General features: G+C 41.2%; 1 long non-coding RNA gene across 1 annotated transcript in view; it reads left to right on the top strand.

Annotated features, from left to right (window-relative positions):
- Positions 1-12,956, top strand: part of LOC115353103 — a 70,626-nt gene extending 57,670 nt beyond the window's left edge. The window contains exon 3 of the long non-coding RNA XR_005930837.1: positions 12,889-12,956. This is a non-coding gene — a long non-coding RNA (uncharacterized LOC115353103). The remainder of the gene's footprint in view (positions 1-12,888) is intronic.
- Positions 12,957-17,410: the final 4,454 nt, after the last annotated feature.

Here is a 17,410-nt window from a genome sequence, read left to right on the forward strand (position 1 = left end):
TTGATCTTCATCAGCCCATGGCGCCTACCTCCCTCGCTTATTTGCTACATTTTAGAGTGGCACTTCAGTGCTTTTGCTCTTTCTTAGGACAAACCCATCGGGATACGCACATCTCTTCCCAGTTCTACCTTTGCCATGATTTCTGCAGAAAATTTGGACTCTGGTGATCAGAATTCATCCAGTCCCTAGGGAAGGCCCATAGATGAGGCGAGCAGATGGGAGAAAAGCTTGGGCTGTGTTTCTACTCAAGAAAAGAGAATATTTCTGAAGGGACGGTCCCCATCACTGTGTGGGTTAGTAGTCTTTGATACTGAGTCTGTTACAGCAGTTGAATACGTCAAGAAATTATGGGAAAAGGTCTGAAGATGCTCATACAATATTCATGCCTGGCTTTAGTGTGCAGGAAGTGGAAAAAGGAGAAGGTACAATAACAGATCATGGAAAGACAGCAAGAAAAAAGAAAGTGATAGAAATGATAGGGACGTTAATTGGATCAACAGGACAGTTAAAAGTTTTGTGCCTAACCTGACAAGGCACTCAGTTGCAGTCAGTTAGAAACAAAGAAAAGGGTTGTACTTAAATATACCAGGTATGTACTTAAATACCAGGTTAATAGGATAGAGGAATCTAAAACACCTGTGAAGGCAAATGTTGTAGAGGACAATAGATGCATAGCAGAATAATAATCTTGCTGGAAAAGTAGTACTTAGTTGCTGTGTTCAGGAAGAACAGAAAGAGAAGGTAGTAGGCTGTCCATGAGTGCTAACAATGTGAAAGATCCTTAAAAAAATCCCCAAAATGCAACAGGAAAGGACATATTGAATAAAAGAGTATCTGCTCTGATTTTAGCAGCTAATGATGAGGTCATAGAAGAGCTAGACATGGGAAGTAACTTCAGATTAAGTGATCAGGAATTGATTTAATTAAAATGAAGGGAGGATTAAAAGTATGTCCTTAATTAAAAACTGTCTTTGAAAGATAGCAAATGTGAGTTTGTCAAACTGCTAGCAAGGCAAGTCAGCTGCACTGGGGAGCTCAGGGACCTGAACAGTGCCGAAGTTGGGAGTTTTTGCAAGTACTCTAGCAGTCTGGATTTTGTGCCCCAAGGAAGGAGAAAAAGTTATCAGGAAAGGGTAAAAGTTAAGAGTTACCAGAATACAGGCTGAATGGGAGCAAGCAAGCAATGTTTAGACATGTAGAAAAAGGACATTGAGCCATATAAATAACTTCCAAACAGCAGGAGGCCTACTATGTAATGGTGCTGCTTGTGCAGTGATTAAGCATAATTTAGATGTGGCCTCAGTGTAAAAAAAAACAAAGCAAAAACAAAAACCCAACCCCACCACACATCCCCCCAAAGAAACCCTAGTGGTGACAATCAGGAGAGAAAAACCTGAATGTGATGGAAGCAAAGCTTGAATATCGCAGTGCTCCTGAATTGCATAGAAATAGCTAACCTTTATAATTGCTCACTCGGAAATTGAAGGTATGACTGCAAGCATTTTTAGCAAATCCTTCAACACCCACTGTCCACCTCTGGGCTCTATGCTTTGTGCTTAATTGTGTCAGCTATCTGGAACAGAAGTGGTTTTGTGTTGTCACACCGCTTGGCGTTGTGGTTCTTGAGGATCTGTTATGTCAATTCAGGAAGGTTTAATGTATATAAACCTTAGGAAAAAGTTAGAGGAGGGTGTGAAAAGAACTTTAAATGCGATGCCTTGTTAGGAAACTACTTGAAAGGTTTATTTGGGGGTTTTCTGACTGAACAGAGAAGGGCAGATGAGTTCAGCAGTTGTTTTTTTTTATGCCCTGGCAGAAGGCAGTGGCATTTTTGGGACACTCAAGGGGACAATGTTGTCAGACTGGTTAGGATGAAGTACGGTGTGAGAGATTTAAGCTGCTGAGACTGGAAGAAAGGGGCTGAAAGGGAACGGCTGGACTTGATGCTCAGAAGGAGAGAAGGAAATGTCACAAGTGACTGAATTTGCGTCAAGCATTGAAATCCCAGCGTTGGCATCAGTTGTAGGGAGAGGAGGAAGTTTTGTAGGGAAGGCGTTTGGTATTAGGGCAAGTTAATTTATGTTGGTGACAAAATGTAAAACTTGAAAATTTGGGAGGTAAAACGAGGCACGTGTACAAGTGCAAAGGAGATGGCTTAGAAGGGGAAAAGATGTGTCTGACAACATGGTTTCGTGAGCTGCTCGATCTGATCTAAGGCTCCTGGCCTATCCCCCTCTCCTGTCCCTCACCACGCATTCCTGCCATCGCCTTCGTGTCAGATCACCTTGGACTGCTTCGGCAATCTTGAAAAATGGCATCTGAACCATCAGTGCAGAGGTGAATGCTAAAGTCGTGAGCTAAAGAGATCACCTGAATGTGTTGAAGTGAGAATAAAAGCGTGCCAGTGGCAGAGCTTTCAGAAGTGCCTATCGATACGGTGGGCTGCCCAGAACACAGAATAACCATTTACAGGAAAAATAGTGACTGACTTGAAACCTCAGGGAGGATGAGATGCCAGAGCAAGGATGATGATCAGCAGTGTCGAAAGAACCAGAAGAGCTAAGCAGGAGGGGCATAAAGGAAGGTCCTTGAGATTCGCCTGGGAAGTGATCATGAATGGTCCTGGTGAGAGCACTTTCATTCAAAGGGGAACAGCGGAAGCTGGGCTGGACGTGATCCAGTGTGGCGTTGGAAGGGAGGAAGCGAGTGCATTGGCTTCAGCCTACGCTTGCAACGAGTTTCTAGATAAGGGAAAGGAGGAAAGGAGTAACTGCTGAAATAGGTAGGGCTGTTGTCTTGTGGAAAAGCCGAAAGGTAGGACAGAGTGAGAAGACAGAGAGGTAAGTAGGGACCAAGCTTGGCTGAAACAGAAATGTGCAGCTGAAGACCGATGGAAGAGGTTAAAGAATTTCAGATGAAGAAAGGTAAATAGTCTATAGGCTCTGTACAGTGATATATTAGCAAAGTGGTTCTTTTTTTGGTAGGCGTTAGCAAAGACCAATAGAGAATTCAGTTGGAAAACGCAGCTTCATACTTAATGAAAAAAAAATCGGCCAAATGAACTTTTTTCAGTTAGTTGTAACTGATTTGAAGCAGCAGCGTGCTGCTGCTTTCCTTTTCCTCTCCCCCCCCCCCCAGCCACGGCACACAGCAGGGCACGGTGCCAACGTGTGCCGGTGTTACGGTGGCTGCTACGGAGTTCGCTTGGCTCTGGAAGGAGAGCGATGCATCCAGACTTCAGGGGCCGCACAACCTAATTGTCTGGCTGTGGTCCAGCTGCTGATTGACCCAATAAACTCTAATGAATCTGGATTCCTGCAGTCTGATTTGCTTCCTCTCCCCGTTATGTGCCTTTCTCAGTCCATGAAGAGCTGAAACCTGAGTGCTGGCTTTGACAAAGGGAGCGAGAGAGGGGGGAAGGAGGGGAAGAAAAGGCAGATAACAGCCGAATGTAATCAGTGTTTTATTACCATCCTCAGGAAGTGGGAATGGCTTTAAAAAGAAAAAAATAGTAGTAGGTCGGAGCAAGGAAAGTTAGTTATGGTGAGGTTATTTGACAGGAAATTACAAAATACAAACAGACAGAAGAAACACATTTTAAAACAGGGTAGGAAATCTCAAGTTACTTCACTGTGTATATTCAAAACCCCCAAAGCAAAGGCTGAAAATAGCAGTTTAAACAAAAGCTATCTTATCTGATAAAGGCATTTCAAGCACAAAAGGAAATTTATATATTAGGTTGACAATCTTAAAATAAACTGATTGTCTTGATAACACCGTAGATTTAATTGTGGGAAAAAATTGGGTTCATGTGTATGACCTGCAGACACAGTAAATTCCCATGTAAATTCATTCCTTTTCTTTCTTTGTACCTTTCTTGTCTCCTAAGCAGTGTTTATCGGTGTTTTCCAGAAATTGTAAAGGTAGATTTATGCATGTAGGACGAGGCTGATAAATATGTGCATATTTTAAAGACTTCCTTGCAGACCAGATACGATTCATTTCCTATGCTACTGTATGGAAGCATACTAATGGTACTGTATTAATGGTACTTCACCGAGTACCGTTTGTATTCAGAAAGATTTTGGCAGAAATACGTTGTTTTGGGATGAGGGTAGAATTTCCAGTACTAGTCATCAGCATCATTACTTGGTGCGTCTTTTCACTTTCTGTGCGGAAAGGAAACCATTCTGTTACTGCATCACCTTTATCCTGAGTCTGAAAAGCATTTGCTAGTGTGAGGAGAGCAGAACTCGCTTGCTAGCGCGGGTCTCTTGTAGCCCTGCTGTAGGTATCAAAGCTGCAAAGAACAGCAAGGAGGACCTTTCCAGTACCTGAACTGTCACGGAGTCTTTTGTTATGAACAAAGTTACCTTTAAAGAAAGGTGCTGATTTTTGTGGGTTTTTTTTTTTTTTTTTTTTTTTTTGGAAGCAAATGCTGCTCAATTGCCAGTATTCTCCTTACCATTTTTCTTTGAAGTTTACTGCTGAGATTTTGAATAAACATTGCATCCATATAGATACGTGTCCTTCTAGTGAGATAGGATATGTGTCTTACAGGGTTGATACAATTTGATTTGCTGGGAGGGAGGGAGCAAGGAGAAGGGGAGGAAATAACTCAGTTGTGCAAATGACAGATTACCTCTGTTCAGATCAAAGACTTAGAACACTGTGGGACAAATATCTTGCTTTTGACTGAAGCAGTAACAAGAAGCATTAAGAGGTTTACAGGTACACCTGCCTGGCTGCTGTGACTTGGAACTTTGCGTTCCTCCCCTCTTCTTGCTCATCAGGCTGCGTAACGGTGTATTAGTGCGGCAGGCACGTCTGCGACTTGGTGCCTCGTCATACCTGCTCCGTCCTGGGAGACATGTAAGTTTGGGTTTTTTTTCCCCCAGTTAGTTTGTCCGCTGTGCCTGTGACTCCCTACTGCTAACACTGGTGAGCTTTCATAATCTATGAATGCAGCAAAATAAAGTCTGGTAGGAGGGTGCTCGCTTACTGAGTGTTATACTGGAAGTTAGTGGTAGGTAATGCTGCTTCTTGGCTGAGGTGCAACATGGCATCTTTACGGCTAAGTCAGGTAAGTGGCTGTTTTCATCTGCACTCAAATGTTTCCCTTTTATAGGTGATCCAGGTACGCCTGGAAATCTCTTGGAGACCAGAGTGCTCAGAATTATCTGACCTCATGAGGCTCAGAGTATCACTGAAGTATAGCACAAAGTTGAGCTCACGTCAGCTTGTGTTGAGGAAGACACGACTACAAGGCTCGGTAGTATCCTGTTGCTGGAAAACCTTGCTAGGAGTCCTGTAAAACTGTCAAGATCTGATGGGTCCATAAGGGTTTTTTGCTCTATTTAACAAAGAAAGATCAGTTGTCAACAGACCATGAGGATCGGGTTGCAATACAAATATTCTGAACTTGTGATCACTGGGCTTTGCGCTCAAAAGAAATAGAAGTGACACCTGTGCAGGAAAGAAGCCGATCTTTTTCCTATTGATTTATGTCTTATTTAAATGACCTCCTACTTTAACAGGCTTTCATAACTCAACTAGGGGACTTCATGAGGGAAAGTTGTGGGGAAAAAGTAGCTTCCTGGTTAAAAGGGGAGAGTGTTGATGTCCATATGAATCACTAATCTAAACCAGTGAGTATTTAAAAAAAAAAAAGAAATGGAGCTAAAATGTCTTTCCAAAAAGCATGTATTGAGTCTATGGAAAAACTGTGAATAGAATCAATCATTCCTGACTGACTCAATTTTTGTTGTTGGCTTGTTGGTTTTTTTTTCTGAAAACCTCTACAATTCCTCCCTGATACAATTCTGAAACGTAGTTGTGGTACTGTTGTGAAAGGAGATCAATAAAATGTAGTCTCCTATAGTCAGCTCTCCAGAATGCTGTTGCAAGTATTGGGAACTTGTGTTTCCCACTGTTTTTTCAGCAATGATCAATACAAACTGACATAGCTGAGAGAAGATTTTCTTAGGGTTAAAGAGCATGCTTCAAAATTAGCATCTCTGAAGAACCTCAAGATCACTTAAAAAAAAAAAAAAGTTGGCTCTTACTATGAAGTATCTTTTATAATTGACTTTTTCTTTTTGAAATTGAGATGTGTATGAATGACAGTTAAGGAGATGCCTTCATCATAGGTGATCATGGTGTACATAGTTTTGATTCTGTCTTATTACTGTTTTATAGCTATTATTTTACATATGCTGAAAATGGAAAATGAAGTTCTGGAGATGCAAAGTTACGGCCTTTATAACAATCCTTAAGACAGGCTAATCCTGTGACTAGGTAGTAAGCATGTCCTTTGCTGAATATGCATTAATGTTAGCTTTAACTTCTTAGCTAAAATAAAAAAAAGTAGCCAAAGTTAGGACGCACAACCATTTTGAAAGTTTGCTTTAACACAGTTTTACTGTTTTTGCCTTCATAAAGAGGATAAAATAGATGGACTCATTTTTTTTTGAAAAAAGAAAACACTATTTTACATTAAACTGAAAAGTGGGGAGACTACTTTGGGAAAATTCTGTTTGCTGACTTTGAAAGGTGTATACATGAAGCTCTTAGTGACTACTGGGAGTAAATATAGGCTAGGTCAAGAAATACAGAGTTAGTCTTGTCTCCTGGCTTTGGTTATACGAGTTATTTAAGCAAGCCTGCGCCATCAAGTGTGTTTTCCTGGTGAGAGAGCTGAGACTCTGTATGTAGGTGACTGACTTGAGATAAGAGCAAACTGATGAGAACTCTGGTGAGGATCCAGCTCCCCTGACAGTGGTGTTCATGCCCAATCCACTGGTAAGTACTCCAACCAAGAAAGGTGCTACTGCGAGGCTGAAAGACCTACCAGTTGGATTTGGGGATTTTTTAGGTCTGTTCAGCATTCTAAAATACGGCTCATTTATTTAACTTGTGTCCCTGCATCTTAGAAACTCCACTGTGGGTAAAGTTTGAACTAATTAACCAGTAACAGATGTAAACCATGTTCATATCCAAACCATATGTTATGCTTGTAGTTTATCTGTACTTGTTTCCTTTGAAAAAAATGAAGGCTGAGCGAATATTTTGCATGTATATGGTTTTAGTTTTGCAACATTTTATGGTTTCCAAATATAGACAGTAGTGCAGTTTGTTTCAAGGTGTTTTGAATACAGTACCTGGCACATTTCCAGCTTCGTTCTAATCAGCAACTGGCTGGCTTTTTTAAAAATTTAGTTTAAATTTTGAAGTGAGCATTTTGCAGAAGCACTTAATACAGCTTCAGTCTAGGACTGAAGTCTCTGGAGATTGGGTGATATTTGAAATCATTGCTCCTGGAGAAGAAGAATTCTGTGAAATCTTCTTACTCTCTGTTACAAAAAGCAAAGTTTCTTTTGAGCACTTACAGTCTTGGGGGAGGTTGGGGAAAAGGTTGACAATAAGATTGAATTTTATTTTGAAGCTTCAGGAGACAGGAGATTAAAAAAAAAAGCATAAATGTATTTTTTAAAAATGCAAGATTTTCAGACCAATCTCATTCCTGTTTTGTTCGCGTGGCTTGAATGTTTGTGGATTAGCAGCGTTACCACACATTCACAATAACGAAAAGGTTCTTTTTTTCCAAGGGCTTACTCAGTAGGGCCACAGTCTTCCAACTTGTGATGGTATAGGGAGGTGTTTTACTCTATTGTAGGACAATGGCAATTCATTTTATGTATTGTGCAAGGCAGGCATACTTCTAAAAGTCTCCTTTTTATTCCCTTCCCCCCTTCAAGTGAAAGCTCTGCAGTTTGGCCTGAGGGAAATAGGCTACAAAAGAAGGTATCAAATTTTGCAGTCATTCCTATAGCGTGTTGATGTTGCTCCTTGAACCCAGCCTGAGGGAGCCATTAGAGTGATCTAGCAGCTGAAGGGGGAAGGGGAAGAGTAAAGTTTCCGTAGCGCTCTCAATCTCTAATAGACGTGGGACCTGAGCTCCGTGTTAAAACACAGTTTCAGAATTATTGTATTCAACCTTAGTAAGACTTAAGATTTTTGTTTACGTAATATTACATAACAGTTTTCCAAGTAGTTTATTAAAAATCATGAGATATTACTTATAATATTTTAACTGCCTATAACGTTTTTTTCAATTAATAGCCTGGTATAGAAATTTTCTTATGGATCAGTTTACATGAAAAAGTAGAAAATAAATATTCTAATGTTTTTTTCAAATATAGATTTTTTTTAATTGAAGTAGATGCAAAGTAATATCCTTTTTTTTATTCCTATATTCTCCAGTTATCCCACTAAACACAAGCTGATTTGTGTTATGTGATAGTATAACATAAACCATATCCTAAACAACATAAGCATATAAAAATCATATTGAAGGGGAAAAAAAATAATATATGTTTTAAATGGGATGAATGTTATCATCAGGGTAAGACTATGTTAGAAAATTATTTTTTTAATGCTGAATACCAGTGCATAGTAGAACAATGAACTATCCTCAGTATTTACAAAATTATGAATTATCCCAGTGTGCCAGATATTTGACTTCCTTTAAGCAATCTTCTTTTGTGTACAAATGTTGTGATGCAGGTGGCCATAAAGTAACAGCAAATGCAGATTTTGGCACAAATGCAAACAATTTTTACATGACTTATAGCTATCAAATGCTTGTGCTGCAGGTTTTCTGTCTGAATGTACTAAACTGGTTGGTGTTTCTTAGACAGCTACAATGGAACTGGTATTTGCTAACGTGCTTTTTGTCCATGCCCTTGTTTGTTCCAGTTAAAACTACCTACTGTTGACCTTTGTGTTACCAGCTTACACTCGGAGTCTAGAACTGCTTTACCTTTCTCTTATCTCTCAAGCCTAAGCACAGGCTTTGTCTTTGGGATCTTGGTCTTATCATAAAACCCTCAACTCATTTTTGCTACTTTGGCTTCCACATTGTTCTTCTGGGTGGGATATGCTCAGACGTGGGTTTCTTCCTGAGTTTGTTCACAGGTAATGTATCTCAGTTTTACTCTGCTTCTGAAACAGTCAAATGTAAAAAGCAAATAGTGTTTGAAATATCCCCACCTAGGCTCCTAACAAGCCTAAAGCTTGGGTCAGACTTGCGTGTTATATTAAAATCAGGCTGAGCTGAATTTCTGAGATAAGTTTATTTCCCCAAGCAAATATTCTTTTTTTTTTTTTGATCTACTTAAGCCAAAGCATGTCTTAGTTTAGTGTAATGTGTAATGAGAAGAAACTGGGTAGAACATTATATATGAAGACGCAGGTACTGCGAGTGATATGAGCTATTATGACTCGGATGCGAGCTGAAGTCCTGAGCGGAAAGGACCACGTGGGTGTTTCTCTTCCAGACGGTCTCTTCTCCAGCAGGTTTGGCATCAGTGTAATCTGACGGCTGGCCTGTAAGCTCAACAGTGGTTTGCGTTTTAAACCCAACCTCTTTAAAACCAGTGACTGATACAAATGGAAGCATCGGAGTCAAGCGAATGATAAGGAAACTGGCTCGTGTGCCTCCCAGCTCAACTCCTTACAACCTCTTCTCCCAGGCATTCTGCCTACCCACAGGGGAAAACGCCTCCTGCCAGACCTCGATTCAAGCTTATCTCATACATACATCCACTGGTACTGTCAGCTATATGACAAACACTCCAGGCCATTTCAAAAGTCTTTCTCAGAGAGCCACAAAACCAAAGTAGCCTGTTTCTAGTGTGGCAGCACCTTGGGAGTGAGAAAGGATGCTTCGCTGTTCTACTGCTGTTAGTCATGAACCCCGCTTTCCTGAATGATGAGTACGGTGAGTCCTGCAAAGACCAGAGGAGCACCTGGGTTTGCAACCAACGCAAGGGGATTACTGAATTCAGAGGGTGCTTTCCCAGACTGCCTGGAAAGCCGTGAAGAAAAACTGGCATCAAGGAATGAAAGACACTGCAAGTCTAAGTATAGGACAGACCCGCTTGTCCTTGCTGTATAGTTTGAGTTGGGTTGCAGCAACTGAATCAGATTTTTGAAGGCATGGAGGAAGGCATCTTCCAATAACATTTTCACAGTCTATAAGAGACCTTTTGCAGAACTGGGAACAGATTCTGGTCACTTCTGAAAAACAGATCAGTGTTGGACTATAACGAGCAGCCTGTTTGGTTACAGCTGCCGAACACAACATGTGTGCTGCCCTGCACATGGTAAGGCTATATCCAGCTGTATTTCTCATGGAAATACCATGGATATTAGAATGGAAGCAGAAACCCCTTTATTTTTGTAGTACAGTAATTCTGCAAGGATTTTTTCCACTACAGCAGCTCTGTCTCCATGCCTGCCTGTTAGGAAAGTTTAACACAGTTTGGAACTGTTTTCACTTGTAGTCAAGAGAGGTAAACCCTGTGTAAGGATAGCCATTTATTGGAAGGCTAAGTAAGATGCCAGATAGTCTGCATGTATGATTTTGTCAGGTTTAGACACTGGGGAAAGGATCAAACTGTGGAAGAAGTTGTCATAATAGAAACTGTATAAATACATATAACTAGTACGTAGAGATTTAAAATTATTTTTAAATGAGGTCAGATGTATTTGAGTGAATTACATCTGACAGGCAAAGATTTTAAACCTGGTCCTCATTGCTTTAAATGCACACAGTCCCAAGCCTTTCTTCATCTCTGATGGCATGCTCTCTTGGCACACTCTTGGCTCTGTGGTGAGGAGGGTCCCTGGAGTATGCTTCCCTTCAGTCATCTACTGTTGCTTTCTGTTCTGCCCTTTCTGAGCTTCTGGGACCTCTCCCACTTGGATTGAGGTGTGAAACGAACATGTGGTGTTATTTCTTCTTACTTTGGCCACACCAACTCACCTAGCCGAGGAAGATGAGAGACATAAACCAAGAAATCTTAGTGGTGTACTAGTGGTGGAGACAGCAAATCATAGAATTGTTTAGGTTGGAAAACACCCTTAAGATCAAGTCCAACTGTTAACCTAGCACTGTCAAGTCCACCACTAAACCATGTCCCTAAGTGCCACATACATGTCTTTTAAATACCCCCAGGGACGGTGACTCAACCACTTCCCTGGGCAGCCTGTTCCAGTGCTTGACAACCCTTTCAGTGAAGAAATTTTTCCTATATATCCAATCTAAACCGTCCCTGGTGCAACTTGAAGCTGTTTCCTCTTGTTCTATTACTTGTTACTTGGGAGAAGAGACTGGTACCCACCCACATTGCTACAACCTCCTTTCAGGTAGTTGTAGAGAGCAATAAGGTCTCCCCTGAGCTTCCTTTTCTCCAGGCTAAACAACCCCAGTTCCCTCAGCCACTGCTCATAAGACTTGTGCTGCAGGCCCTTCACCAGCTTTTTTGTCCTTCTCTGGACACGCTCCAGCACCTCCATGTCTTTCCTGTAGCGAGGGACCCAAAACTGAACACAGCACTCGAGGTGCGGCCTCACCAGTGCCCAGTACAGGGGGACGATCACCTCCCTGCTCCTGCTGGCCACACCATTTCTGATACAGGCCAGGATGCCGTTGGCCTTCTTGGCCACCTGGGCACACTGCTGGCTCATATTCAGCCGGCTGTTGACCAACACCCCCAGGTCCTTTTCCACCGGGCAGCTTTCCAGCCGCTCCTCCCCAAGCCTGTATCGCTGTGTGGGGTTGTTGTGACCCAAGTGCAGGATCTGGCACTTGGCCTTGTTGAGCCCCATACAAATGGCCTTGGCCCATCAATCCAGCGTGTCCAGATCCCTCTGTAGAGCCTTCCTACCCTTGAGCAGATCAACCCTCCCTCCCAACTTGGTGTTGTCTGCAAACTTGCTGAGGGTGCACTCGATCCCCTCATCCAGATCATTGATAAAGATATTAAACAGAACTGGCCCCAGTACTGAGCGCTGGGGAACACCACTTGTGACTGCGCACCAACTGGATTTAAGTCCATTCACCGCCACTCTTTGGGCTTGGCCATCCAGCCAGTTTTTTACCAGTGAAGAATATGCCTGTCCAAGCCATGAGCAGCCAGTTTCTCCAGGAGAATGCTGTGGGAAACAGTGTCAAAGGCTTTACTAAAGTCCCAGTAGACAACACCCACAGCCTTCCCCTCACCCACTAAGTGGGTCACCTTGTCATAGAAGGGAATCATGTAGTCAAGCAGGACCTGTCTTTCATAAACCCATGCTGACTGAGCCTGATCACCTGGTTGTCCCGTACGTGCCACGTGATGGCACTCATGACGATCTGCTCCATAACCTGCCCCGGCACCGAGGTCAGACTGACAGGCCTGCAGTTCCCCAGATCCTCCTTCCAGCCCTTCTTGTAGATGGGCGTCACATTTGCTATCTTCCAGTCAACTGGGACCTCCCTGGTTGGCCAGGACTGCTGATAAATGATGGAATGTGGCTTGGTGAGCACTTCCACCAGCTCCCTCAGTTCCCTTGGGTGGATCCCATCTGGCCCCATAGACTCTTGTGTGTCTAAGTGGTGTAGCAGGTCACTAACCATTTCCCCTTGGATTATGGGGGCTTCATTCTGCTCCCTGTCTTCCAGCTGAGGGGGCTGGGTACCCAGAGAACAACTGGCCTTACTATTAAAGACTGAGGCAAAGAAGGCATTAAGTACCTCAGCCTTTTCCTCATCCTTTGTCACTGTTTCCCCCCACATCCATTAAAGGATGGATGTTTTCTGATATGTGGGTTCTCTGAAAGCAGCATGGCACAAATCCTTATTGTGCTTCAGTGCCTCTGCTGTTGTATCTGAGTTTTTGCTGTTAACCTTCTTTTACACCTCTGCATATAACTGTTTTTTCTGAAAATTCCTTTTCTTTCACTGTCAACATTTTTGTCTCATCACATCTTAATGTGTAATATAGTTTAAAAGCAAAATGTTTTCAGGTGATCAGGGGATCATGAGTACTTCTCATTTTCTAGGGCCCTGCCCTGAGACCCATGGGTATGATCCATGTGTGCTACTGAGGCTGACTCGAACGGTGTGACAAATGTAAGTATTTTGAAGAAACTTGGCCCTGCAAGCCTTCCTGTATGCACTTGGAATTAACAGATGCTTTAGTATCCCTGTGCCATGCCCCCCCCTTCTCTAATGTGCACACAATGATGATATTCACTTCAATGCACAAAGATGATGTGAAAATGAATCACTTAATGTTTGTAATGCATTCAGATGTTGTTGTGATGAGCACTGTAGGAAAACCCACAAGCAAATGAATAATTCATTGTTCAAATTGGGCTCTGAATAGTACACAATAAACAAGACATGGGACTTCACACTGAATAGTAAGAGTAAGGCCAAATAATTAATGATCAGTTGTTCAATTATCACTGTCCATTCAGAGTATTGAAAGGGAATGGGATCCTGTGGAAAGAGTGTGGTCATGTCCTGAGGGATTGTATGTTAGTGTATGATTGGAAAGGATAATAAAGATGAAATAGTTTCTTTTTCTCTTTCATTTTTTTCTTTCATTTTTCTTTCATTTTTTTTCTTTCTCCCAGTGACCTTCAGTATTAGTTACGATGTGTGTTTTGGAACAAAGATGAAGTGTGTTAGGCTTTCTAAATTGCTTGATTTTTAACTCTGTAGGTCTCTTCTTACAGTGATGTGATAGTATTTGGGAATCCTAATCTCTTCTTTAATTCTGTTTTCATAGTTTCCTGCCACCCAGTGAATGCTTTTGGTTGTTGGTGCTTAAGCATCAAATGAAGGGTGTAACATCCCCTCTGATCACTGTGGAACAGTCTCTGGATATAGTTTTTTAGTTTGGATTTTATCTCTTGCTATGAAATGATCTTAAGAGAAGCTAATGGAAGAGGAAAGTTAAATGATCCTCTGCGTACTGGCTGCAAGATAAGAGTTTGGTTTTGATGGAACCACACGTACTGGAATAGCTTGTTATTGCGTTCAATCTTGTGACCTTCCTTTGGACGATAGCTCTGAATGTTTACATTTTGAGGGTGAAAAAGAAAACCGAGGGAGATATTTGAAGCTACACTACACAAAACTATGTCAATAATTCAGGCTGACTGATAGCTCCTCCAGTAACCAAAGTCACCTGCAATTTTTTATAGTCCTAGAGCATAAGCCATCCGTAACATATAATCAGTTCCACTCTGCAGATGGAACTGATGGTTTTTTCCCAGGCATCCCCTCCCTACTCCCCTTAGCTGAATCTTTAAAAATCAATTCACGTAATTTGATCAATTTAAAATACTGAATACACTGAGGTAATTATACCAAACTTCTTGCATTTCACTGCTTCCAGTGACAATAAAGCTATTGACGGTGCAGCATTAAAGATAAACCAACATTTCTATGAAAACAGTTGGTTTACATTTGCTATTTTTTAAACCTTTTAACTGTTTTCGAAGCAGCTTTTTCAGAATTGTGATTTATAGTTTAAAACTGAGGGCTTAATCTTTTTCTCTTGAAGTGAACAGTCTTCAGTCCATTTATCAGTCCCTGAAGACGAATTTTGTATTTAAAAACCACCAAGGTGCTGAGCTGTTGGTTTAATTTAGCAAAAGTGTGTGTCAGCTCAGCTTTCTGTTTATTTCCAGTAAGAATCTTGTTCCAGATTTTGAATGTACATGTTTAACAAGAGGTAGTTAGTCCTTACAGTGGTGATGAGTCCAAAATGTGATTTGGGTGGTCGCTGACGTCCACTTGGTGCTTCCATAAAGCTGTTCATCATGACCAGTATCAAGACACTTAGGGAGAATTCCGTAACTGGGAGAAAGTCTCTTAGGGTCTAGTTCTTCCGAAATACTGAAGTCTAACCATGCCATAATGTCTTTGGACCACGCATAACAGTCACTTTTGGGGGCAGACTGAGTTTTATAGCTTTTTCTTGAGACTACTACCCCTTATGAATTTATTGGCATTCTCAATGAAGTTTGTAAATATATTCTATTTATTTCTGTTTTAAGATATGCTTTCTATTTAGATAAGTATTAATGTGAGCTGCGTGCATATTTAAAACAATCTGGAATGACCATGTACTCAGGTGTAGTTGTGCTTTAAGAATGTTGTGTATTTGTGTGAAATTCATGAATCGGGAATCACTGTTGTAGAAGACCTCGCAAAAGACACAAAAGCAGATTGTTTTTCTTTTGCGGCTCCTGTCCCCATGCTCTTCCCCTCTTTGGCTTCACAATTTAAGTGCAAGACCATTAAGCACAAACATGTCCAAGAGACAGCCACAGCCCATGGTGATATGATACCACTACTAAGTATGATAAATAGTAGTTATGGCACACCCATGTTTAAAAACAAAACCAACTCATGTTTGAAAAACAATTCTGTATTTGACACTTCCGGAACAACTTAACAAAACACCAGTACTTCAGAATATGAGGGCAAATTTTGATGAAAAGCCCTGCAGAACAGCTGAGTGATTGGATCCAATATAAAAGGATAAACCTGCATTTTAGGATTGTGGAGCAATATGAACCTTAAGGACATTAGCAAGCTGAGAAATGTAATGAAAGGAAGAGACTTTCCTTCCTAGATTCCAAAGCTGGCAAAGAACAGTAAACACACCTTTAATTTTTTTACCTTAGAGTATATAATCCTTTCTATTCTATATCAAATAGAAAACTTGCAAAAGATGAACTCATCTTTCGCAAAGATGGGCCAAATTATTACACCTGAAGGTTGATACATCCAGGGAGTTCTAAGTGTACTTTCACTGGCCTTCTACAAGAGAAGAGTTTTGAATATTAACTGATACTTGCTTCTATCTCTGTCAGCATTTTCTTAGGGCCCTGCAAAATTTTTAATCTGAGTTCATAGTGAATCCAATACTTCATCAATCTCACAGCCAAAGGTGGATTTCAAAAGTTGGAGCCAAGAGTTTGGAGGTATTGGAAGGGACTTATGATGAGATCTGAAACTCAGAGACAGATAGTAGTGAATTTAGGTGTCTGAAGTAGTGCATGCACCTTTATCTTCTGATGCTAGTCAGGACCTGAGTTAGAAACTACCGACTTCATTCTTTTTTACCCAGGGATGTCAAAGCATGTTATAACTGATGAATTAATCTTGGCCGCAATGTGAAAGATGTATGTTAGCTACTATGTGCTTATTTTAGGCCTGCATGAACGGAAACATAGATCAACTTGGCTTGCACTGCATGCAGAAGTAGTGTCAGGAACAGAAACCAAAGGTTTCCTTTCTCCTCTTGCTCGGCTGACCCAAGAGTGTGAGAAAGCTCATTCACGCGCGCAGAATTCTGCTTGCTGTCAAAAGTACTTCTGTGCTCCGTCTTTAGCCTACTTCCCAAAGAAAACAAGACTTTTGCCTCTTTTTTTTTTTTTTTTTTTTTTTTTTTTCCTCCCTGTCTCTCCTGCCTCATCTCTTCACCCAATAACCTTTCATTGTCTTGGCCAATTACAGGACGATTGGGCAGGGCTGGAAGTGGAAGCACTAAAGAATTTGTGAAATAAGGGACTGGCTAGAGGAGGAAGATAAATGACTCCTTTCTGTGAGATGTGTGAGCCTACCAGGTCTCTACTTTGTTTGGCCCGAGAGCTTGGCTGAACCGCTCGAACCATGGCTCAGGAGTTGCCATAGCAGGGGCTGCCTCTGTGTCCAGCCAGGAGTTAGCTGATGGGGAGGTATGTGGGGAACAGTTTCGAAATGGTGTCACTGGGGTAAAGGGTGGCTGGGAATTATAATTGGCTATAAATTAGAATGAAACTTAGGTTTTATTGCTGGCACTGTTTGCAGAAGAACTTGGAGCTATTCTTTCTGTCTGTAATAATACATTTAGCCTACTTGGGAATGTATTGTTATAATTTTCATCAGCTTGGCAATTAAAAAAACCCATTTTGTTTCCAAAAAGAGTTGATAAAAGCAGAAACTTTTTTAAAATATTGAAGTCTAAGCCCCTTCAAGGGAGTGTTTCTTTAAATAAATACATAACAGCATCACAAACTCTGAGAGGGTTGGTTTCTTTTTTTTTTTTTTAATCTTCTAAGTAAGTGTCCTTTGCAGTTATGTCTTTCATCTCATGGGAACTGCCTGCTCCTTGTTTTAATCCCAAAACATCATCAAAGTCAGTGGGAAAGCAGAAAAAAAAAAATATCTACAACCTCCAAAATAAAAGCTCAGTGTATTGTGATTGAGCTGGGCAAAATCCTATCCTGGTATTTTTACATTTTGTATAAGGAAAGATGGAGTGTTAGAAGAAAAGAATTTTCAGGGTTGGAGATTTTAACTGCATTTGTATATGGATCTAGAATTTTTGTTCTTTTCACCAAGAATCGCACATGAAGCGAGGAAAGTGCGGGGTGATGTCTAATTTTGGCCTCCATGGGGAATACAACATTGTAGCTCTTTGGTATAGAAGGAAATCAGAAGTGCATATCAGAAATGTCTCCCTGGTCCGTTTGGAAAAGAAAAATCAAGACTCCTTGCACCCCGCAGGAAAATCTGCTA

Source organism: Aquila chrysaetos, chromosome 18 (genome assembly GCF_900496995.4).
Source record: "Aquila chrysaetos chrysaetos chromosome 18, bAquChr1.4, whole genome shotgun sequence".
NCBI classification, from domain to species: Eukaryota; Metazoa; Chordata; class Aves; order Accipitriformes; family Accipitridae; genus Aquila; species Aquila chrysaetos.